This window comes from Poecile atricapillus, chromosome 2 (genome assembly GCF_030490865.1).
Source record: "Poecile atricapillus isolate bPoeAtr1 chromosome 2, bPoeAtr1.hap1, whole genome shotgun sequence".
Lineage (NCBI taxonomy): Eukaryota > Metazoa > Chordata > Aves > Passeriformes > Paridae > Poecile > Poecile atricapillus.
Genome location: NC_081250.1, coordinates 106,365,972 through 106,390,310, shown reverse-complemented (window position 1 = coordinate 106,390,310; position 24,339 = coordinate 106,365,972). Strand labels below are relative to the sequence as shown.

The 24,339-nt window shown below is 38.9% G+C and overlaps 1 protein-coding gene across 13 annotated transcripts in view; it reads right to left on the bottom strand.

Annotated features, from left to right (window-relative positions):
- GREB1L (GREB1 like retinoic acid receptor coactivator) overlaps positions 1–24,339 on the bottom strand; it is a 130,995-nt gene that overhangs the window by 94,135 nt on the left and 12,521 nt on the right. Inside the window, exon 2 of one of the 13 annotated variants that reach the window (XM_058830984.1) lies at positions 7,843–7,908. The exons of the other annotated variants lie outside the window; for them this stretch is intronic. The gene's annotated coding sequence lies outside the window, so the exon portion shown is untranslated. The remainder of the gene's footprint in view (positions 1–7,842; positions 7,909–24,339) is intronic. 13 annotated transcript variants of the gene reach the window in all.

Below are 24,339 nucleotides of genomic sequence, written 5' to 3'. Positions count from 1 at the left end.
TTCAATATGTGCAATTTAGAGAGGTGCCTGAATGGTTTGTGCTTGTCCTGTGCATGTTGTTCTCATCATTTAGAACATTTCTTATCTTCAAAAAGTACATTTTGTTCTCTGCCACTCAAGCATGTACACCAAACCCTAAGTTACAAAGAAAAGCAGACACACAGAAATGAATTATGCTTGGTTTTCACTGAATTGAATAGACAAACCAATTATATTTTTTCCTTCCCTTTTTCCACCCATATCCTTACACGTACCCAAGGTAAAGGACACAGTTTACTCCTTGCCTTCTAACAAGTGAGATAATATGTTTGTGCTCAGAAGATACTGCTTCAACTACTTCTACTTTCCAATATTAAACAGATTTAAAGCTGCACCTATTCTTCACACCATCTCCCATTACTCAATTAACCAATTAACATCAGTTTCCAAAGGAAACACAGATTAATCACTGACTGTGGTGGCTCCACTTGAACACTTATAGGACAACTTTTAGCCCAGAACATGAATTCACATATAATCTAGTGTTCTGCAAGGCTGGTAACTAGTTTTTTTTGTTGTTATTTTATGTGAGACATCTCACACATTTATCAGAACTCTTATTTTGAAAGTACCTGCAGTGTGCCATGAGAAAGCAGGTAAAGTTAAGAACAGAATGCTTGATAATACTGATTTTGGAAAGGACAGCTGAAAAGGTTCTTTTTTGAGGAAAGTGCTTTTTCATTTAGAAAGGAATTCTGCATTATACTAGGCCCATTTTAGAGCAAATATGATCAGAGGTTTGAAAGTCTTCACTTGTTTTCTTTTGACATCCAGTGTGTGTTTACACTAGAAACATCTGAAGACCAATTCTATAAATCTTAGCAATGGAAGTAGACAATGCAAAGTGTTTTTTGTCAGTCATCTGCATGCAGCCTGGTAGCTTGTTTAGAGATGTATCCAACACAGCTTCCCGAAAAAGAGAAAAAAATGGAAACCGCACAGGTTTCATCTGCAGATTTTATTCTTCACTTCCATTGTTTGCATCATGATTTGAAACTAAAAATTTGTAAATCACATTACAATAAGAAAGAAAAGAGCAAAGTTATAATCTCCAGAAGCAGACAAATAATGTAAGAGAATAGTCTACAGATGTGCTCTTACACAGAGAAAATGATTACAAGTTCTCTGGAATAGGTGCATGTTACATCAATTGTTTCATACAGTGCTTTAATGAAAAATCAATTTATATCCATTTAATAGCAAACCTAATTACAGTAATAGCTATCAAAGTGACTTGTGAAACTCCACGCTTTTTTCTTACCAATGTAGCCTCATTTTTGCTAGCATATTATCTTGTATTGGACTCTCTGAAAATGAAGAACTCAAACAAATTTTAACACTATCATTTAAAAAGATGAAAATTTTAGTTACTGCATAGCTATAAACATTTGCATTATTCAAAGACTGTCAAGCCAATGACATTTAAGCCACTTTTACAAACAACAAAACTGCAATATGCTTCTCAATTGAAACAAGTTATCTTACTTGGCACAGGGATGTATCAATTTTCTCCTCTTGGCAATTTAAAAATAATCATATGTTGTAGGATTGTATCTGCCCATGATCTACCTTGCTTACATTTTGTTTTGCCCAGTGATTCATGAAGCAACATACAGAAATGGATTGTATGAGCACTGTAGACACTAAAAAGATGGTTTTTATTTCGATTCAGTCTAGTCCAGCCAGCCAGAAACTGAACAGATTCAGAGGGTCTCCTCTAATACTTCACACAGCAAAATAAAACAACGCCACAATAATACAAATATTTCAGTCACCTGCTAAATATTACATAGAATTTATTTGCATATAGATTTTCCTGTGTATTAAGTGAAAATATCCCAAAAAGCTTGGCAACAAAGAGACTACTGACATATAAATATCATATGTGATTTTTTCAAGAACATGGCAACAAATAGGCAGAATGTGAGCAAAACCTCCACATAGTGTAAGCCCCTCACTCTCCCTACCAAAGAACAGGCACAAAAGCTAATACAGCATAACAAAAAATGGGTTTAGAGACCTAATCTTAAGAGCAAGGTAACGAACAGACTTCACATCTTTTGCTCCCCTACTACAGCAAATGCTATATTGCCATGTATTCACACCAGAGTGAAAAGATGACATCTTCAAAATCAGCTTCATGTTTAAATGCTGTTCTTCCTGCTCTGTCTTTTCTGGTGATAAATACTTGGAAATCAATGAGGAAACATCATTTGAAGTGAGCCATTCATCATGTACCGAAAAGGGTAAGTACCCCATAAATTGCAGTGATCCATTTCCTATTAGAATCACACAACAGAAGGCAACAGCGTTTCCATTAGCAAATTTTATGACCTCTGTAGGTAGAGGATAAGGCTAGGAAGTGGCTTATTTTTGTCAGCTATAAAGCAGTTGTTGGGTGGGGAAGGAACAAAATTTTCAAGAGAATCAGTTATTACTAAATCAAAGGGGAGGGGGCAGGGGGAGATACAACAAATTATGACTCCAACTGCATGCCTTCATACTTAGGAAATTTGTGGATTGGCAGTTTTCCTAATACTAAATATTTTAGTAAAATTTACTGTCATTAGAACCTTATTATACTGTGTGTAGGCTCAAAAAAAAACAACTACTATCACTACCTATGACTGCTGCCTAATAAACAGCACTTCTCTACAACCTAGAAAATGGATTCACTATTTTGAATGTTCCTCTAAAGCCAGTGCTATAAAAGGCATGAAATAAAAATTCAGGCTTTAAAATAGAAAAATTAATTTTATTAAATTAAGCACTGTAGTTTTCTCTGTCCCTATTCCCTTCTCCATCACATCTTGTGCAACACTCTACACTCTCTGCACCAAAACCAGGCAGGTTTTGATAGGTACACACTAGGTAGAAAAAATAAATAAAAAATTTAAGTTTGGATGTGCCCCTTTACAATTGACAATATGACTGCCCTCCCAAAATACCACTCCTAAAAGAAGAATGAAGCTTTACAAATGAATAGGCTTTTCCTAGAGTTCAGGGAGTGGAGTTGGGAGGACTCCACTCCCTGAACTCTAGGAAAAGAAAATAAGAAATAGTTTTATTTTCAAATATTCTTTCAATTAATTTAACTGTACTTAACACAGAAATGCTTCTCATATTCAATTTGATATACCAGCAAGAAATTACATTTTTAAGGCAATCTCACCCTAAACCCACAAAAGCAGCCATACACCAAAACACCATCTAGTCCTGTGAACAAAATTGTAGGAAAGCACCTTGTGTGTACCTCGAAAGGTAAAAAAACCCAGGCAAACAAATAGCCAATGACAATTTTTTAATTTAAGGGACAGAAAACCAAATTAAATCAAATAAAATTGTTTATGAATCTCCTGTGTCCCAAGAAGAGCATGAAAAGCACTGGGAAAATCCTCTGACCTGTGTTATACACTAAGACAGTCTGAAGGAACATCAAGTCACTTCTGTCTCTACTTTCTCCCCTTCTACATGCAGAGCACTGAATTAACATTGAATCTTTCAACAGAATTCCTCACATCTTAAAAACTAATATATCAATAAATTGGTATTTATTTCTACAAGTTTTTAAGCTTAATTCTACCTGAGTTTCCACCTTACAGAAGGCAGTGCAAGACAACTGATTTGTTTGAGCCAAAATCCCATAGAAATCCAGATTCAAATCCCACACTTACTCCATCCTGGCTACACCGGAGTCACAGGTACAGGACTCAAATCCACTGAGTGTGCTAGTGGTGGTAAAAATATGACAGCCTAGGTAGTTAGCTATGAGCTTTCCCCTCAGGAATAATTGGTATTACCTCACATGCCACCCACAGATGAGCCCATCCTACACTAATTGCTAAGCTACTTTATGTTGCCAGCAGCCAGGAGTAAATGAATGTTATTACAGTCATGAAAATGAGGGGCTAGTTAGCCTTCATGAGATTGGTTTCACCTATGTGAAACCTCACTAATTACTTTTTCATCTTTTAACATTTCAGACCAGCTTTCACACACGCCTCCCTCTTTTCCTCAATGAAAAGTTAATAATTCTAATTTTCTGAAACAGTCAAGTGTATAATTGAAATAATTTATGGCTTTAGCTTCTCCCAGAGAACTGATTTTACTCTTCTAATGGTGTTCTCAGGATCTTTTTCAAAAGCCTTTGTAAAATCAAAGTTCAGAATGTGATTTCACCAAAAAAGTATTTTGTTTCTGTCGGTGCCAGTGTACCTGCCATACCTGGGACAAAACAAGGAAACCACCACACATTACAACACATTTGTGGCACACTCTCCTTACAGCATGAAGCCTAGGCATCTGCAGTAAGTTAGGAAAAAACATCACTACCTTCCCCTATACAACCGTGCTTTGATTCAACTTTTCTTATGAAAGGAGTCCCCCATTGTGCTGCCCCACCTGAGAGCTGCCCCAAATCCCACCACACCATCAGAAAGTGGTAGATACGTCTTCTCAGAAGGTTTTCTGTGAGCTTGCCAATTTTCCTAAAACTATGTTTTATGCTGCAATTTCTACATTTAATCCCTGATACTACTTTCTGATACTCTGGGACTCATTCCCAGCAATCTTGCTTCACCAGCCTCCTTTTTCAGCATTCCTGTGTTCTGGTGTGGAGTTCAAGTCCAGCCTCTGCCTCAGCCCAGACTCTGGGCTTTGATGCTTACTCTGCCACATCAGCACTTCCCACATTCCACATCACAGCCAGGCATCCACACTCCTTCCTTGCCCTCAGAATTAATGGGTTTGTACTTCTTTGGTCTCTGACCTTGGGTTTTCCCGACCCTGACTGTGACCTCCTCTCTATCCCAGCCACAGCCTGACCCAACAATTAAGCCAAACCCACCACTGTCCTGACTCCAGCAGTGTGTGATCAGACTGCTGTGAGTATCTGTGGGGGTAATTAATCCCCAAATAGGGGAGGAGATGGTCAACCATTAGTTGATGGTCTGTTTTCATGAAGACAAGCAGAAGTCAAGTAGCACTGCCAGTATTCCTACAGATCAGCGAGAACACTGCGGTGCTCACTTCTCCCATGTCTGCCGGGCAAATGGCAGCAGCAAAGCTCTCTGGAGTTCTTCTCCTTGAGTCTTCATGTGGAACACCAGTAATAAGACAAGACCCTGTCAGCAAAAAGATTTATGATATTTACTGACAGTATGTATTAGGGTTGTGTGGAAAGGTTATGGGGGTGGAAGGGTACAAGGATGACTTCCATGAGAAGCTGCTAGAAGGTTCCTGTGTCCAACAGAGCCAATGCCAGTGGAGTCCAAGATGGACATGCTGCAGAAGAAGGCCGAGCCCATCAGTGACCATGGTAGCACCTCTGGCATAACAGAGCTAAGAAGAGGAAAAAGTTGATGCGCAGCTGCAACTGCAGCTGGAAAGAAGGGTGAGAATATGTGAAAAAACTCAGCAGACACCAAGGTAATGGAAGAAGGAGGAGAAGGAGCTGCTCCAGGCTCAGGAAGAGAGATTTCCCTGCAGGGCCTGGTGCAGACCATGGTGAGGCAGGATGTGCCCCTGCAGACAATGGAGGGACATGGTGGAGCAGAGATCCACCTGCAGCCCATGGAGGACCCAAAATCCTGCTCAAAGGAGGCTGTGACCCCTTGGGAAACCCACACTGGAGCAGGCTTGTGGCAGGACCTGTGGACCCATGGAAAGAGAAACCCAGGCTGGAGCAGATTTTCTGGAGGACCTGTGAACCCTGTGACACTGGAGAAGTCTGTTCCTGAAGGACTGTACCCTGTGGAAAGGGGACCCTCTGGTGAAGAAGGGGAAGAGTGTGAGAAGTCCTCCCCCTGAGGAGGATGGAATGGCAGAGACAACATGGGATGAACTGATAGTGCTGCTGGGGGGAAACAGGGAGACAAATATCACAGAATATTCTGAGTGGGAAGGGACCCACAATGTTGAGCCCAGGAAAAAGGGAGGAGTGAGGGAAAGGTGTTTGAAGGTGTTTGGTTTATTTCTTGTTACCCTACCATGACTTGATTGGTAATAAATTAAATATAATTTCCCCAAGTCAAGTCTATTTTGCCCTTGATGGTTATGGGTGAGTGATCTCTTCTTGTCCTTATCTCCACCCACAAGCCTTTTGCTGTATTTTCTCTCCCCATCCAGCTCAAGAAGGGAGTGATAGAGTGATTTTGGCGGGTATCTGGTGCCCAGCCAGGGTCAGACCCAAACACAGCAGAAAAGTGACAAAAAAAAAAAAATCCTTTTTTAGGGATTACAATGGATAAATTTCTGTGGAAACATATTACTCTGATATAACCCTACTGTTTCCTCTCCCAACTAGCTTGTCAAACTCCAGACCAGTCCCTTCTCCTAGTTTACGAAGCCACACTGTGCCAGTTCTTATCATCCCAGAGGATTTTCATCCCACTCCTAAAGTTTAATCCCAGTTCACCAACTCTCTCCCATCATCCAAAAACTCATCACAAATGACATGGCCTATTTGTATATGAATTTGTCAGAAACACTTGGTTTCAGTACACTTTCCCCTTCATCTCAGCAGTTCTCAGGCTCCTTGTCAACATATTCTCAGTGTTATTGCCCAGCTTTGCCTTCAACACCCCTTCACTTCCCTTTCTGATTCTAAAACACTTCCTCCTCATCAAGCCAATCTTGATTTAACATGTGCTTTCCCTTTAGTCTCCAAGCCCTCAGATTCTATTATGGCCAGCCAAATCTGCTTCTCAATTTGTTCTACATCCTTCACTCCAAGCTTCCCTAACTTTTTCAGCCTCCTTGTTTACTGCCCACCATGATTATTTCCATTTCCCCACCATCTTCCACCTGCACACTCCAACCAGTAAAGTCATACAGTCACACACGCACAACAGCCACCCTTAAAAGCATTCTTAGTTTCAGTACCTGATCTTCAGAGGGGTTGTAAGGATCAGGGGGTGCAACTAAAGGTTGTACAGCTGCAGGCTGTAACAGAACCATGGGGGAGGCAGAATTTTAGCAGTGCAGCACTAGCAAGTTTCTGAGCATGAATAAACTAGAAGTTTTGGCTCTAAACTCAAATAGCTTTGGCTAATTTCTGAAGGGACAGCAAAGATGTAAACTCAAGATTAAATCTACTCCTGCCAAGTACAAAGTAATTAGACAGCAAGGATTTAAAAAAAAAAAAAAAAAGAAAAACAAGCAAGAACAATGTTTTTACAGTATTTTCCCTTCTGCAAAAAAGCAATTGTTCCAGCTGTCTGCCTGATGCCAAAAACTGCCAACAACTGAACTAAGGGGACAGAGTAGTCTTCAACAGCTGTTCAACAAGCCCAAGTTTCACACAAATGACTGACATCTGGTAAAGCACTGGGATACTAAATTGTGCCACAGAAACCGCTTGTAAATCTCAGCAGATTTTAAGTTTCACCTATAGTTACTTTAAACAAATAATATAATTTGTCTAAAAGTATTTGTTGTTTCTTGTAATTTGTTTCTAAAAGTGAGTCTTCCTTCACTGGTTTTAACCTTGGCAAGGCTTTTAACCTTCACTTTGCCACCACTACCCTCCAGCTCCCAAGGGGATGCAAACAAGAATTTTTAAGCTTACACTCAACTGTTGCATTGATACATCTGGCTTTAGATCAGAAAAAATTCATATGGATTTGCTATTACCAAACACACAGTCATTGATTGCATAATTTCCAGCCTCATTTCAAAGATTCTCATCATAAAGCCATTTTTGTGGCTTTTTAATAATTAATCCTCTTTTTAGTAATTAATCAATTGGTTTGTAAACTGATAAAATTAATTTCTAGTATCACATCTACCATACTCGTACTGTACCTGCATCAGAAGGCCATAAATTCAGGCAAGGTTCAAACTAACCAGCTGTTTATTGATGAAACTTTCCTGTGTAAAGAGAAAGAAAAGAAGAAAAAAATATGACCTCCACATTTAGTTTTGGCAACCAGGAAAATAAAGTCACAAGAGCAAAAATTTCACAGGAAAAGGATTAGGTCATCTAATATCCCTTGTCTTCTCAGGCTGTTAAGAAAGATACTTCCTAGTGCTGTGTCCACTCCAGCTGTGACTCAACTTCCTGATGTGTGACCTGCCCTCTCTCAAAATACTAGCCTAGTATTTTATTACTCCAGAAATCACTCAGTGCCATAATTGGAAAGTATGGTTTCCAAAGAAACAAATAATAGCCTTCATGTCTCCAAATTTTTAATCACTGTAAGGGGTAACTAAACGCACTGCAGTGCATACTTCCAGCATCCCACAGATGTAAGCTCACTGTATTACAGAGGACTTAATTCAGAATCAATTTTAAGCTCATGGACACTCAGTTTTGAACACCTGAGCAGGGAAAGAGAAGATACAACCCATGACCATTTGTCCTACAGCTGCAATTCCCTCCAAAGACATTATGTCTGTTAAAAAACCAAAAATACACATTCACATATTTTCAGCCATAGGGAAGTAAATAAGTTTATTATTTTATTATAAAGAACATCCTGGGCTTAGCTCAAAGATGTCAATACTCAAATTTGTTTAAAAAGCCTCATTTTTCAAAAGTACACTACAGTCACCATTGGCACTTACAATCTGTAAGTAAGTACAAAACCACCAATTTTTTTCTCCATTTAAGTTTAAACTAGAAGTTAGAAGGAAAGTTATCTCAAAAATATAAAAAATATTTTAAGAAGTTGATTTTCTTTTCTCTTTGAAAGATGATAATAATATTGCTAATCAAGTAGCACCTCACAGAAAAATAAACCTAGTGAACCAGTTGCTCTTGTTTTTCATGGGAATATGAAGGGAAACTATCCAAGGCTAAACTCACTTAAATTGGAACAGCTCAGAAGCCAGGCAGTTGCTTTGATTCCCTCACCCCTCACAAAGCAGGGAAGATAAGTCAATAAACTGACCCTTTAAGAACTGTCTAGCTCAGTAATTGTCATCAGTGTCCAGTTGGCATTAAAAAAAAGTAGTCATGATCGTGACCTTTGCATTTCTGCAAACATTAGCCATTGTGATGAGGAAGAGCCCTTTGGCCTCATAATTCACATGCTGTTAACAACCAGCAAGAACACAGCATGTGTGTCAGTTACTAAATAATGTAAGAAAAATAGGATGTCACACTCATACCCCACTGTTCCTGCTCACAACCATGAGCATTGAACTAGCCTGTATTACACTCAAAACTTTAGAAAGATTAACATTAATATATTTTTGACATTCACGTGACTTTTTCAACTATATTATTACTACTTTGGGGCAAGACGAAGGATTATTTGGTTTATTTGTATTATTTCTGTTTATTTCATACTATTTCTGTTTGCCTGGCTTCCAAGAGAAACATGGCTCATATTACATGTTTTCTGTCAAGTTTTCTGTTTTCATATCACAAGTTTTCTGTGGGCTCTTAAACCCACAATTCCATGCAAATGAAACAAAGGAATAGAGCTCTGAAAAATATTTCAGGTTCTCAATATTCATGAGGAAACAGCCAGTTAGGCAGGACATTTGACTGTGTAATGGTAGTACAACAGGAAGCCATTGGAAGGGCTGATCATAACCACATCCTAAATACAGAAAGCATTTTAAGTTTAATTTTTTTTTTAACAAAGTTTAAATTTCTTTAACAAAGAAAAAGACAAAGCTTTAGGAAACTAGCTTCTTCAGTTCTGGCACTCCTGGAATTGCTTGTTAATACTTAATGTTATTACCTATAAAACCAACATGGTGCAGACAAGACACCTGTATGCTGCTTTCATCTGGCTCACTGCCTGCAGAAAATGCACTGTGAGCAAAGGGCAGACCTGGAACGCTTCCTGCAGCCCACCTCACCCAAAAGTGTTTTCACATAGTGACCCACACTAATCAAAGAAAAACAATGGAGTGGTCAGATCAACCTAAAAGCAGACACACCTGAAAGTAAGACCACAGGCTGCTTTCCCTAAGTCACACAGTGGCCAACAGCAGATACTCAGAGAAGAACACAAACTCTGCGATGTTCCTGGAATCGTATCTGAAATATTCTCCCAACCTACACTGATCTGCAGCTCAAAGCCCATTTAACAGGAACCATAAATTTATCCAGTCGCTTTAGAAAGCACCATGCCTGAGACTTGAGAAAGGAGTGCCATAACCCACCTCACACTGGTATTTATCACCTTTTGTTTGCATTCAGCATGGCCCTTGCTAATTTCATTTGATGCTCCTCAGTTTTTTCCCTCCAGAAGACACGAACAGCTCTCACCTTCTGCCCCACAGTATATTATGGACCTCAGCTGTCTGACTTGCAGGGCTGAAGTCCAGTAAATGTAGCTGTTCCTTACATAATAGTAGTTGTTCTATACTTGGATAAATCTTATTTCTTTCTCTGTATTTTTTTCCAATCTTAGTATGTGTTATCACAGAAGAAAGAGGAAGGAAACAAATTGCATGTGACCTTCAAGATATAGGTATCCTAAAGATGCATGTGCATGGCAGATTTTTTTTTTTGCTTTCATTTCCTTTTTTTTTCCCACTAATGCCTCAACATTTGCCTGTCTTTGTCTTTTCCCCACTACCATTACAGACCATTAAGCTAGCACGTTAATAGCACCCTCCATTACAACCCCAAGACTTTTTTTCTGAGCAGTAGCCCTTTCACAGCATCTATACAAAACTGACAAGCATCCATGCACTTTCTAAGATATATATATATATAGAGGTACTACCAAAAGGGAACATTGTCTATTCCCTGAACTGCTATTCCAGTACATCACCAGGATGGAAAAACAGCAGGACAACTGGAATTCAGCTCTATCCTTCCTCTTCTGTTATTACAGTATGATTTATTGTTGCAGTGGTTTGCAGTGAGAAGGAAGATATTGCATGTGAAAGAGAGATAATAAACCATAGGTGAACTTAAGCAGACTAGAAATTCTGCACATGGCAGCTGAACAGCCCAACAACACTAAAATCTTTTTTCTCAGCTCATTCTGAAATTTCATACAAACCTGTGTTGCAATCAACTATAACAAGTATGTACTAGGCAAGAGGTTTCATTAGAGAAATTTCAGTACGAAAGAGGATTAAATCATCACTGTGTGAAAACCAAAAGATAAGGTGGATTTCTCCTCTCTCTTCTCCTGGAGGCTGGCAAAGATCAGTGAAATTAAACACTGCCCAAGGCAATTGTTAAAAGCAGTTTGGCCATTAAAGTCATGTCATCTGGTGACCCAACTGACCTACATTAAACCCAGGCTAAAGGGCAATGTCATCTTTCTTTTCCTATAGATAGCATGACTTTGCATCTTCAGCACAGATGGAAGACAAACTCCTTGGCCTTCTGGTTTCCACCAGTTTCCTTGCTTCAAACCAAAGTTAGTTGCAACCAATCTTTTGTACTTGTTTGGCCTCAGGAGTTACTTTAGTTTTGTGAAACAGAGCTGAAAACCACCAAATTTCCTCCCATAAGGTCATTCAACCAATACCTATCTAACCAGAGGCTGTAGCACTACATACACTTAATGTAAGAAAAATATTAATAGGCTAATGCAAATATTACAAAAATTGTCTGGATTAACACTGGATACTTTCAGTTTAGATAGTCTGAATAAATGAGATCTGATAATATTTTTTCTATTTTAACACTAAGTGTCAGATGAAGAGGTTACTCAATGAATAATTAACTTTAGCTCTACTGCATGATCAACAGCTTTTCCACCCAGATTTGAGAGCTACCATGTCAAAAATGGGACATTATTTAAGAATTTTGTGTGGAAATTCCACGAAGTCAGTTTATAGGAAAAAAATAGGATGAGAAAAGAATAGGTTTGTACTGCTTTTTATCAATCTCTCTTTTATGCAATTATTGAGGAGAGCCCCCCAATTTATTCTGTCACTGTTTCTTTTATAGCAAATGGTGTTCAGCACATGCTGCTTGAAAAAGATGTAAAGTAGTTAAATCGTGCACCCTTAAAAGGGTTCTTGAATTATTTCTATGTTCTGTTCTCCCAGAGAAAACCACTTCATCAAAACCCAAAGAATATTCTGACATTTCATTCCATCTCTCTTCACTGTGGGCTGCAAAATACAGCACTTCTTTACATTGCAAGAACTTTCTTGTTTGCCAAAAAAAGACACTTTGAGGAGCTTCCAGTGTGCCAGAAATTAAATATATAGCTTGATCCTGCAATGTCTGTACCTCTTCATCAGCCATCACTGTCAATGGGAATAAACTGGTAGGCTGCCTAATGGCTCAGGAGAACAAAATTTGCATCTTCTGCAGATAATGCAAATTTATAACTCATTTATGCTTCATACTATGCTATTCGTCTAGAAATTATATGTCTGCTAAAACATTAAGTTGTTTTAATCCACAAGCAATAAAAGCCATTCCCTTGTTTGAGCCAGGAGCACACTAAATATTCCAGCAACTTATTCATCTTGCAGGTTTTACCCACACTTTCAGTCTTCAAAATTTTTTAAGACAACTGCAGAAACGCATGCCATATGTAAGAATGCAAGCAGCTAGGTCAACTCAGAGTTTAACTTCAATCCAAATCACGCAGAAAAAAAAAACCCTCCTGTTTTTTCTGGTGCTCAACCACAGTTGGTTCTTACTAAGGTAAATACCCTTTACCTCACTGAAGGGTAATAACTTACTGCTGAAATATCTAGAGGTAAGTAAGAAGTAAATCCTTCTGGCTCCTATTTAAAATTAAGGACATTCAAACGTCTTTCACTAAAAACAAAACAAAACCAACCAACCAACCAAACAAAAAAAAACCAAATAAACCCCCAGAACAACAAATGCAATGATCTAAAAAAAAAATTAAATCAAGTTTACCAAACTCTGATCTCAAATTCATTGTCAAGGCTGGCACTCTTACTTATGAAGCACCCAGCAGAATCTCCTAGAATCTAATCAGTGACCAGCACGTTGCAGAGAAGAACATGTACCTAATAACTCATTAAAGTTTAACCTCCATATAATTTTATTAACATCTTTCAGTTTGTCTGAAATAATTATGTTAAAGAGAAAGAAGCCTACTCAACAGAAACCTTTCTTAAGATTATCATGAAAGAGAAGTTTTCACCTTAAATTAGGATTAAAGGAATTAAAAATGGAATTTAAAAAGTTGACCAAAAAGGGATAAAAATCATGCTTAAAAAAAACAAAAGAGGTAATTTTTTTTCACTGATGAAAAAAATGGGTTGAAAAACATGTTTTTGTGCAAGACTTGCTCCTGCCTTTCAGATGGGGGACCAAAAGAAGGAAGGAGCAAGGCTGATTTTCATTAGCAAAGTAGAAGGATCCTTTGAGGCCCATGCAAATACTTTTAAGTAATATTTGGTTAGATTTGGAATGCCAAAGCATGCACAAAGCACCCTGATATCCTCCCTGCTTCCTAAACTGGAGGCCTCCCCCTAACTCCTCTGAAACGCTCCATATACCAGAGATGGGTGGATGTCCATCCCTGCTCCTGCAGGGAAGGAAGATGCTTATTAGAGGATAGAAAAATTCTGCCAGAGGGTGCTACAGCCTCCTGCCACATTAGCTTTCACTGATTATCCCAAGTTTGGCAAACACCAGTATTGACTTTTCTATTTTATTTATTTTTTAAAAAACAAGTTCTTGTGGATCCTTCTGCGTTCAAGTCTGTCCTTAAAAACCTTACACTGCAGAGACTTTTTTGTCCCAACTAAGGAATTTACAAGCCCTCCCAGTAACCTTACAACTGACACATGTTGAATACTGGTAGCTTTGAATCTCAAAAGCTTCACAAAGCACTAATTATAAATTTGTTTTCCCCTCTGGTTCTACAACTTTCAAAAAGCTTAAAAGAAGTGCTGAAAGTATGACAACAGGTTTAAACAAGTTTTAAAAACTTAAAACATAAAAACAAAATAAAAAACTGATAAACAATTGTAATTATATGGTGCACTGCATGTTTTTTTTTTTGAGTTGCACACCTTAATTCTCTTATGCATTATACACATTTTTAAGTGAGATGGAAGGAAGATGACCTTTCCTTCAGTAATCTCACAGAAGTATACCTATTTTCATAGATACATATACATTCATTAATTCAGCTTTTTGTATGGACCAGAAAAAAATAAATCTTGTTATATATAAATGGCTTAGTATAAAGCTCAATGTTAACAGCCATTTTGATGTCAAATCACACCTTTTTCCAGGGCAATGTAACAACCACAAGTAGAAAACTACTAAGGAAATAACCTAATCAAATTAAAGGCTTCCCTACAAACACTTTAAAATGATAACTTGTGAGAGCTGCGTGCCAAGCACCTTCTGTCCTTGGCTGCAAGGACTAATTCAGTCTGCATTCGGCTTCACCCCTCTGGCGTCAGCCACCCATCTGTCACCTCCCTTTTTCTGGGGTAATCTGCTCTGTACTTTTCTGAACACTAGACTCCTCAGTCTTGTCTACCTCAAGAAAGTTACCTCTTGCTGATAATGGGGGTAAAGATGGTTGAGACCAAAGATGTGCCTGGCTGAGCACAAACCACCGTCAGCAGCATCTGTAAAAACTGTAATAAAACGGTGCTCAACAGGCCCCCCCCTCCACCACCACTTATGCTTCCAAGGAAACTATACTGAGCTGCAAATAAGCAGCAATAAAGTTGTTTCATATAACCCACCTTTATTAAAAAAGCAGTCTAAGGGCATACTCTGAGTCTTGCCCAGATGAAGACAGCATGGACACTGGTGATTCACTTCAGCAGCATGGGGATCGCACCCACTGCATGGCTTTGTCCAATAAAGGGCTCTTGAGTCTATGGCAAAAAACTCATTTCAAGGACACTCAGGGAGAACAGTACCTGTATTTTCACAGTCTAGCAGGATTCTTCTCAACTAGAAACATTTTATTTCTGTCAGGTGAAGTGGAATCATTACACACCATACCTCAGCTGCATAGCACAAATTATCATGGTGTAAAGATTTCACTGCTTTCATTAATTTTTTTTTAAAAATAGTTCTCCTAACAAGATGCTAAAGATTTTTGCTGCAGTAACGCACTAATTTTCAAGAAGTCAGCAGGTACTAAATCAATTTAAATATCATATTCTTGAAGATACAAGCCTGACCATCTCATCTATAATCCATTTTTCCAGTGAAGATGTGAACTGCATACTTCTGCTCGATCTGAATGGACACAGAGGAACATGAATAAAGTGTGTTCAAGTACAAGAGTTCTGCATATAGTTAAGCTTTGTTAGAAAAAAAGTAACTTTTTTTCCAGCTGCTTAATTTTTCAAGTATGATTTCACAGATGCAGTAGGTAACACAGCTTACAAAATTTGGGTAACTGTCTCAGATGTACTACAAGCAGAGAGGCAATACCCTGACACAAACACCAACTTCAGTTTCTTCACAGTTCTGTTGTCAAAAAAGGCACTAAGTCACATTTGGTACTCCTCACATCTGTACCCAGAGTTCTGTAATTAACATGCTTTGAAAAAAAAAAAAGCATTCTCTTGTGCTTAAAATCCCTACACTAAACCAGTGTGACATTTTGTACATAGCTTCTGAGATGTAGCACTGAAAATTTAAACAGGGGAAGGTAATTGATTCATTACATCTATTTCTACTATATTTCTTTTTGTATTTTTTTGGTCGCCATTTCAAAAGGCATTGTTTAAATTGCCCTAATCTGCAAACAGCAACAATAAGTGTAGCAAATACTTGACAATGAAGATGTAAAGCCTCTAAAAACCTGTTACCTTAGTAACCATGGGAATGCAGGAGAATAAGAATACATGCAGTGTCAGGACATCATTTCGGATTCCACAGGGTTTGGGTTGAAATACAGTCAGCTTTCATTAGCTTTTTGTTTTTCCCAGTAGGTCCTTGGACTTTGAAACAAAACCTGAATGACAGCTATGAGCAATTCCAGCCTCACTCCTCATCAGCCATACCAAACAAAACAGCTCTTCACTGTGAATCCCCCCTCCTTTATACCGAACATGCCTCGACACAAACATTATTTATACTGCTGACCCCTCTGGATATCACTAATAAATTGCATTCCAAAAAGAAGAGTAAAACAAAGACCCACTTTCATGGTTATTAGATAATTCACTTTAAGCAAATGTACTGCAAGAAAAATAAAAAGTCAGCACACCCTCCTAGGACATTTCTGTAACCTCACAGTTTATTACAGGCTATACAGTGTATGTTAATTCAACACCAACACTAGGAAGAATTTAGCTGCTCACTATATAAATAAAGTAACACTTTATTTCCATTTTGCTCATGAAAGGGGAAAGGAAAATTAATAAAATAAAGAATTGAGATCCATGACCCTACCCCCACCAATGTCTATTGGGAAGCTTGTGGTCAAGACCAAACAGAACAAAGATCTCCCAGCTGCTGGCTTTAGCTGGTTTAATTTCAGTTCTGTCCCCTTACTCTTTGCTGCTATCTAGTCACTTAAGAAAACAATCTGAAAAAAAAACATCCAGGCAAAACCATTGGAAAAATGTGCAAGAAATTCTACCTCATGTGAACACTGGTGGGGAAGGAATGAACTTATCTTTGCTCAGTGAAGGAAAAAACCTGAAAACATGAAAATATTGGTCTGCTTGGTCATCATGTGATGACAAAAATCAGTGCATCAAAAAGCTTGGAAAGTAACAGTAGTTCAGAGACACTGGCCTTGCCTTGTCTTACATTGGTTCAATTCTCTTTCAACTGATAAGGTATTTATTTTCCATTCACCGAAACTGCCATTCCAGGATAACATTGACACATGTAGGAGTTACATCCTCCACTTATTTTCAGTCTTCTGCAGTCCTTCACCCACATTCGTAAAGCAATAACAGACAGAGGCAACACTTGTTTAACATGCAATAGTCCAGATTGTCTGTTTTTACACTACATTATATGAAATGTCTGGATCATGTTAAAAATTATTAGTAAACACCAAAGTTACACTTTCAAAGCACTGCTCATAGAGCAAAACAGCAGTGTATCGCCAAGCAACTGCGACTTTAAAGTTAAATCAAGAAGATCTAGATTAAATCAAATCAGTTATTACATATAGAAGAATACTTTCTGATCCACTCACATGTGTTTTAGATAAATATGGGAGTGGTTATTCCCCACTCCTGAGTAAGAAATGGACTCATCTCTACAAAGGAAAGCACACTCATAAAAACATTGAGCCAGCAGGTTACAAAAGAGCATATTTCATTCAGAAATATGCAGAAGATAGATTTTGAGACATTACCTTAGGCCTCAGAACATTAAGCAAATATTAGAAGATGAGCACAGCCCAGTATGCCCAAGGCCTGGAGCTCTTTAAAAGGTAAGTGTTCACCCACGCGGTAAGTTCTAACACAGAACAGGGCTGTGCTAGACTAGGAAGTAATTGGCCATGTAACTCCACTGAAGAACACGGGGTTTTTCCTTTCCAAAGTTAAGTTTCAATTTTGTAGTTTCAGAAAGCTATTTGCTGGAAGCAAAAAGCTCTCTAAAAGCCTTTTCTTTGTTGCTTTCTCCTTAAAAAGTGGTGCTGATGACCTGACTTCCTAGAAGGGAAGCTTGGCCCTTGCACCTTTGATGCACATTTTGGAGCTGGGGAATTTGGCTGGACAGGAAAGGGTTGCATCAATCTTATCTTTACAGCATAAAGTCATTGCTACAGTGCCCAAACTCTGTCCTGCAAACCACAAATAGGCCTTTTTATCACAAGAGAGGAAGATTTCTCAAACTCGTATTAAGGACGGCACTGCTGTCAGTTCTGTACAAGGCTGCTGAGTCAGAACTGCAATAGGGACATTGTAACTATGGCATCCCCCAGGCACACCCATGAACTCACCCAGCAAGGAGAAACAGCTCATCATGACCCTAACTCTGTGCTCCCCCTCCCAAAAGCAAACCACTGCCAAACACCCTGACACTGAATAGCAGTTCTTCAGACTCTGGTTGACTGCATTCAAATGGGAAAAAAATGTACATAAATAATTCCATCCTTGGAAAAGGAACATGAGAAGGTGAATGCAAGCAGATGCCAGTCTTCTACTGACTTCCCTTTCTAGAATTACTGCCCTCCTGTCCATAGGGCAAGCCACAGGTGCTGTGCCTTCTCACTGGCGGATCTGGAGATGCTTTTATCTGGGAGCAAAGGGCACACCAGATCAGTTCTAAGGGGAGAAGTGCAGTACAACCCAGGCAGAGAAAGCACAAAGACAAGTTCAGGACTGTATTCTAATTGCTATGTCATCTGCACAGGCCATACAGACTCAGCTGCTTGCCTCAAATGCCAGAAGAACTGGACTTTTTGTCAGTTCCCTACAATTTGAGTCATACAGCTTAGTAATGCTCTTTAAAGGGTTCCGAGAAAACCTGGATCAGAACAACCACTCATCATCTTCTCTAGGTCAGACACAAAAATTATGTTCCAAATATCTAGAACAGGGCTTCTATTTTCATTTATTTCAACCCCGAAATAAAATTTCCAGGGTTTGGGTTTTTTTTTTTCCCCTCACAAAACTAATTCAGCAGGAAGAAATAAAATTTAATCAGTTCTTAAAACAGTTCAGAACAGTTCCTTCACTGCCAAGTTTAAACTCTCAGGTCAACATTGACCTAGTCGGCACAAGTCCTACAAGTGATTTTTTTGATCTCAGTATAATTTCAAGACAGACTGAAAATACCCAAAAGGCACGTTGGTGGTACCTATCACTTTCTGACCAAAAAAAAAAAGACAAAAAGCAGCACATACACATGTTCAAATAATTTTTACACCTGTCCAATGTAAAATCCAAAAGTAGGATTTCTCAACCTAAAAGAGAATGCATGTTTAAAAAAAACACTTCACAGTACATTTGGCACTAGTGGTTTGTGGAAAAAAACAAAACAACAAACTACTCAGTACTGGTCACTTCCACCCCATTGTGTTACGCCACACCAGTCAGGCTTGGCATGCCACTCAGCAGGTAAACTGGATCAAGGAATTCATCCACCTGAAAAGTAACCTGGAAAACTGTGTTGTTTTTCAAGTGGGTTGTTCTGGCAGTTATTCTGCCAGATCCCAGCATGCTCATAACAAACAGCAGCAAAACAGGGAAAGGCTGAGACAGGAGTGAGGAAATGGGCAACCAACAAGGAGCAAGGGCTGATGGACCACCAGCCACAGGCTCACTCACATGGTCTGATATGAACCTTCCTTAATGAGCCAAATCACAGATGCAACTTTCTTTTAAAAGGATGGAAATCTCACAAGTATCCCTGACCCAACACTCACTAAATCACTGTTCAGTAGGCATACTGCCACTGGCTTCCAAAAGAGCTGAACCCACATGCATCCAGGACCATGCTGAAAGCTGCAGACAATAGATCTCCTACTTGTGGAAAGCAATCTGGAAAGCATGTGGGAAAAATAGAAGAGAAAGGGAAATTAACTTTTCTAACACCTCCAAGTCTGTGAAGTGACCTTCGGGAATTGCCTCCAAATTTCATCTATTGAGTGACAAGTAGGCTAAACTCAAATAAGCAAAGACCTGTAAGATGCCAAGACATTTATATTGAAAGTCTTTCTTTCTCACCTTCCTCTGTGACACAATATCATGGAAATACTCCAGGAAAGAGTTTCAATGACTGAAGGAAATAACAGTGGCTATCATTTTCCTACTGCACTGGGGGACTTCATCAGTTTTTTTGCAGGTAATACCTGTCTCTTTTGTCACACATGCCTTAGTTCCCCTTCAGCAGATACCAGGAACTATGAAATTCTTCTCTGAATGCTGAAATTCGGGGCAGGGAAGAAAATGGTATTGGAATGCATTTAAATAATCACAGCTACAAAGGACACACACATTGGTATATGCGTGGGCCTTGTACCCTACATGCATAAAACTAAAGGAAAAATATGGGCTTCTGCAATATAAATAAAACAGATGACTTAAAAATAACTTGAGTTCAAATCTATCCAGCACGCTACTACTAAGCAAACATCAGGAGGTGGGCAAACAGAGAATGATTTTCTGACAATTAAGCAAGAACAATAGCAAATATTCCATTTGCAATTAAGAATCTGGGTTTTGTTTTCACAGAAACAGTGGGGATTTCTTCAATAGTGACTTCAATTAACTTCTGCTCCCCCCCACTGACAAAAGGCTTCATGGGCCCAAAACCATGGCTGCTTTTCCCCAACCATTTCAGACTGAAAAAACAATTTATTACATCTTCTCTAAAAAGGTTTCAATTACATTTGCCTACTGTACTGCAGGCATTCCCAGAGCTAAAACCCAAAAAACCAAAACCACAACACAGATAAATAAATCCCAGTCAAACCAAGGCAGTAGCCTCTGAAAAACCGAAATCCCTTTAACATTAACAAAATTATTAAAATTAATAGGTCTGTTTTGTAGTTGTCACAAGGCAACCTGCTGATTCAGGGCAATGTCACCAACAGTATTCTTATCTGTAAAGGGTAAGAATCAATTGTTTGACAGAAACAAAGGAGAGCTCAACAGGAAATCAACCAGCTTGGGACAGATGGTCACTGAATCAAGTTTCACCCCTCCCCTCTCCAAAAATAGGCTTAAGAGGCATTTTCTGTTACCAAGCAACAGCCCAAAGGAAGGCATAAATCTTTTCCTACGTGTTATTCCCCTCCTCCCCGACACACATACATTTCAAGCTACTAGGGCGGTATGTTTGTGGGTTTGTTTATTTTCCACAGAGCAGGTAGGAGGGTTTATTCCATGCAAGGACAACGCCTTACCGCATGCCTACTAACCATGTTTCCTCTTTTTTAAGGCAAGAAGGAGGTTAACTGTATCCATGCTACGGGATCTACCACGAAGATGGGTTACAAGCAGGGATGCAATGCTAGTTAGTAACCCCTCCTTGTTCCGCCAAGGTGACCTGAGAAATTGCTCCCTACAGAGGAGAGTTCCTAATCACTATTTTACATAAAATCAAGATGACCCTCATCACACCCTAACAAAAGGTCACCACCTTTTTTTTTTTTTAACTCACCAGAAAACCCTTTACCTGCTTTAACCCATGAAAACCCATAAAATCTAATTCTCAAAAACGCACCATGATATCTTTAATACAACGTACAGAGCAGCAGGCTTTTAAGCCATTTGAATTTTAGGACCATTAATTCTCTAGTACATCAAACACCGTAAGTGAGAACTGGGGTATGGGATGAGCAGGAAAGGATAATCAACATTTACTATTCTGGTGAGCCAGTGGAGGAAAAAAGGGCTGGAGCAGGGGGGGTTGGATGGAGGGGAGAAAGAGACCCGAAGAGGCTGTTTGCAGAGATCAGGGAGTAGGGGGAGGGGAGCAGAGCCCGGGGCTGAAGGACAGCGCCTCTGAAATTCAGATTAGCATCCAGGGAACAAACCGGTTTGTTTGACTCCCCCCCACAATCATATAAACCGGGGACAGACTGGCAGCCAGCAAAAAGAGATGGGAGTTAAATTTAGCCACACAAAGAGTAATCTGCGATAAATTAAAAAAAAAAAAAATTAAAACTAAATAAATAGATAAATAAATAAAAAAATAAATGGGTTTACGATTACAGCCCTCAGAGAAATTAATTAAATGGGGAAGAAAAGGTCTCACTTCAGCAACAAACTGGGTAATCATCCTTTAAAAGCACAGAGCCTGGATTACCGCTGACACATACTTAGACTACTAAAACATATGGCCAATAAAAAAAAAAAAAAAAGAAAAAAAGAGGGGGCTTGGGGGGAGGGGAAAGGTTGTGACAGCATGTGGTCTGCAAGAGCTTTATTTACTCCCTCCTTAACTACTGCTTTCTTTAGCTAGCTGAAGACCTTCTGCAAGACACAGCCTACTTTCACGGGGTATTTCATGTACTCCTCTGACACCAGTGCAGACGCTGGTTACCACCACTATGGTGGGTAAACAGAACCCTGGCCATGGGCTGCTTCACTGACCAAAGGCCTTGGACTTTCAAATCCATTTCACCACAAAGTCATCTCAGTGGAGACGCTGCCCCGGCTCTCTATACATGGCACATGGCAAAGAGTTTTCACAGGCAAACCAGAGTCTGTGATGTCTAAATTCAATTAATTAAAATTAATTTAAATTAAACAGAAGGTTTGAACACAAAAGCCAAATAGCTGCTCGTATGTGTGCGAAGAGCACCATTTGTTCTTTGAGGTCTTAAGCTTTCTGACAGAAGCATGAAGCTTAGCAGCCCAAGGACCTGACGAGGAGACTTGAACTAAGGACCCTCCAGGCTCAGCTATAAAAGACCTTAACAGCAAAACATTACTATCATATGGTGCTTTAAAACAATCCCAGGCCAATAACACCCTCGGTTTAGAGAGAGGGAAACTGAGGCATGTAGAAGCCATGTGCCATCTCTCAGTGGCAGAATTTGGAAATAAAACCACATCTTCTGCAGACCCAAGTCCACACGGTAATATCACCCTGAGTAGGCATGTGAAAGCAAGCAAATTGTTATTTATGCAAATTCATTGCCAACATGAACATTTTTACAGCTATTTTTCCTAGCCTTTTCACAGCTGAGCAAGAAACCTGTAGATTAAATCCAATTCTTTACCAAAATTAGTCTCTCCAATCAGGCAGCCAATGATAGTCATCCCAGAGTTATTCAGGAATGGATATACTTATTTTCCTAACACATTCAGAATTTGGCTAAATAGGACATGAAACTACAACCCTTCTCTAATGCAAGTTAGCAATTTCTCTATAAATATAAAATTAATTATGGACTGCAAGGGTTTTGTTTCTTTTGTACATTGGTGTAAGTGATGCAAAGTATACCATGGCAGCAAAAGCTCCACACTCTTTACCTGCTAATACACAGACCATCATCTGGGAGAAAAACATACATGATAGCTTTGCATAAGCATTTATTATAGTTTTAAAAGAGGTGTTTTCTCTCACATTTAAATCTATGTCCCTTACACCACTCTGCCGTGGTAAGAGAAAGAGAACCAACTAAGAGGGGAAAGAAAGGTTGTTTTTTCTTTTTTCCTCCTAAGTAAACCATTATGATTTTTCTTCAGTGACCAAAGAAATTCCATATTCCCTGGCCAAGGTGCTATCTCCAGACACACTGCATGTTTCTCATTCGAAATGTAAAAGGACACAAGTTTACTTCAAATCTCTGTCAATAATTCTATGATTCTATGAAATGAGGTCTGAGGAAACTGCATTCCAGTATCTTTCCTAGAAAAATCACAACAGATTTTCTTTGGATTCTCCATTTCTCAAACTGCTAGTTTAGAACTCTAGGTCTCCTAATACAGTCCATCTTAATAATTAGTTTAACTTGACTCTTTACCTTGAACTAAGCCATTCAACAGCAAAATAAAGCTTGTATCTGTGAATTACCCAAACAAGTCCCCATCCTTTTTTGCCATAGAACATAATCGCAATAGGCAGTGTTCAAAACATAAGAACATTCCTCAGTCTTATTAAAATCATAATAGCACTACTCTTCATTAAAGGATGGGCAGAAGAATAGACCAGTAAAGAACAGTGATCATCAGTTAAAAGCTCTGTTAAATAAAAATAAGTTTAACCAAAGAAACAGAGAAACAATTACAAAAGGGATAACCTACAGGGATAGGTAAGCCAGTAAAAACTGCAAGTAGATAATTGCAAGCCTCATTTCCAAAACAAAGAACATCAGAACTTGAATATTATCCTTCTTGTGACTACATTGCATTTAACTGTTTACTCCCCAGTTTGACATCAAAGTGTCAAAAGGGGATATTTCTCTTAAAACAATTTTCTGCCTATATATTCAGTTTGGGGCTATTTTTCCCAGCACCCATAATGACAGAATGGACACAAGATTCACCAGTGCATTCTCTTGTCTCTGTACACTGGCTGAAAGGAGCGCAGTTTATGTAACTTACTCCAGATCAGAAAGGCAATGTGACAACACAGAGAATAGACCACATTTTCAACAAGCATTTCTTAATGAGAAATTTATCAGTCTCTCTCAGCACGAACTGCACTTTAGAACAAGGAGGAGAGAATTGTTTTAATTAATTCATCCCAAGGCCTGCCTCCTTCCAGGCATATGGCCTCAAAATACGCTTGCTTCTGTCTTTGGGGCAAAGGATTAGTTATGAATCATAAAACTCTTCTGATTTCTGGCTCTTGTTAACTTGCCAGTCAACTTCTTCCTGAGGTGGAATTTCTCAAAGAAAATTCAATCTGCAGTTGCAAATTTCTAGTTCTTTCCCCTCCTTGCTATGTTTTTTTACAAAACCTTGATCTCCCACAGTTTATTCAGATAATAATTTGGAGCAGGAAAAGATACCTTATCATCCAGCCTCTGTTCCTCT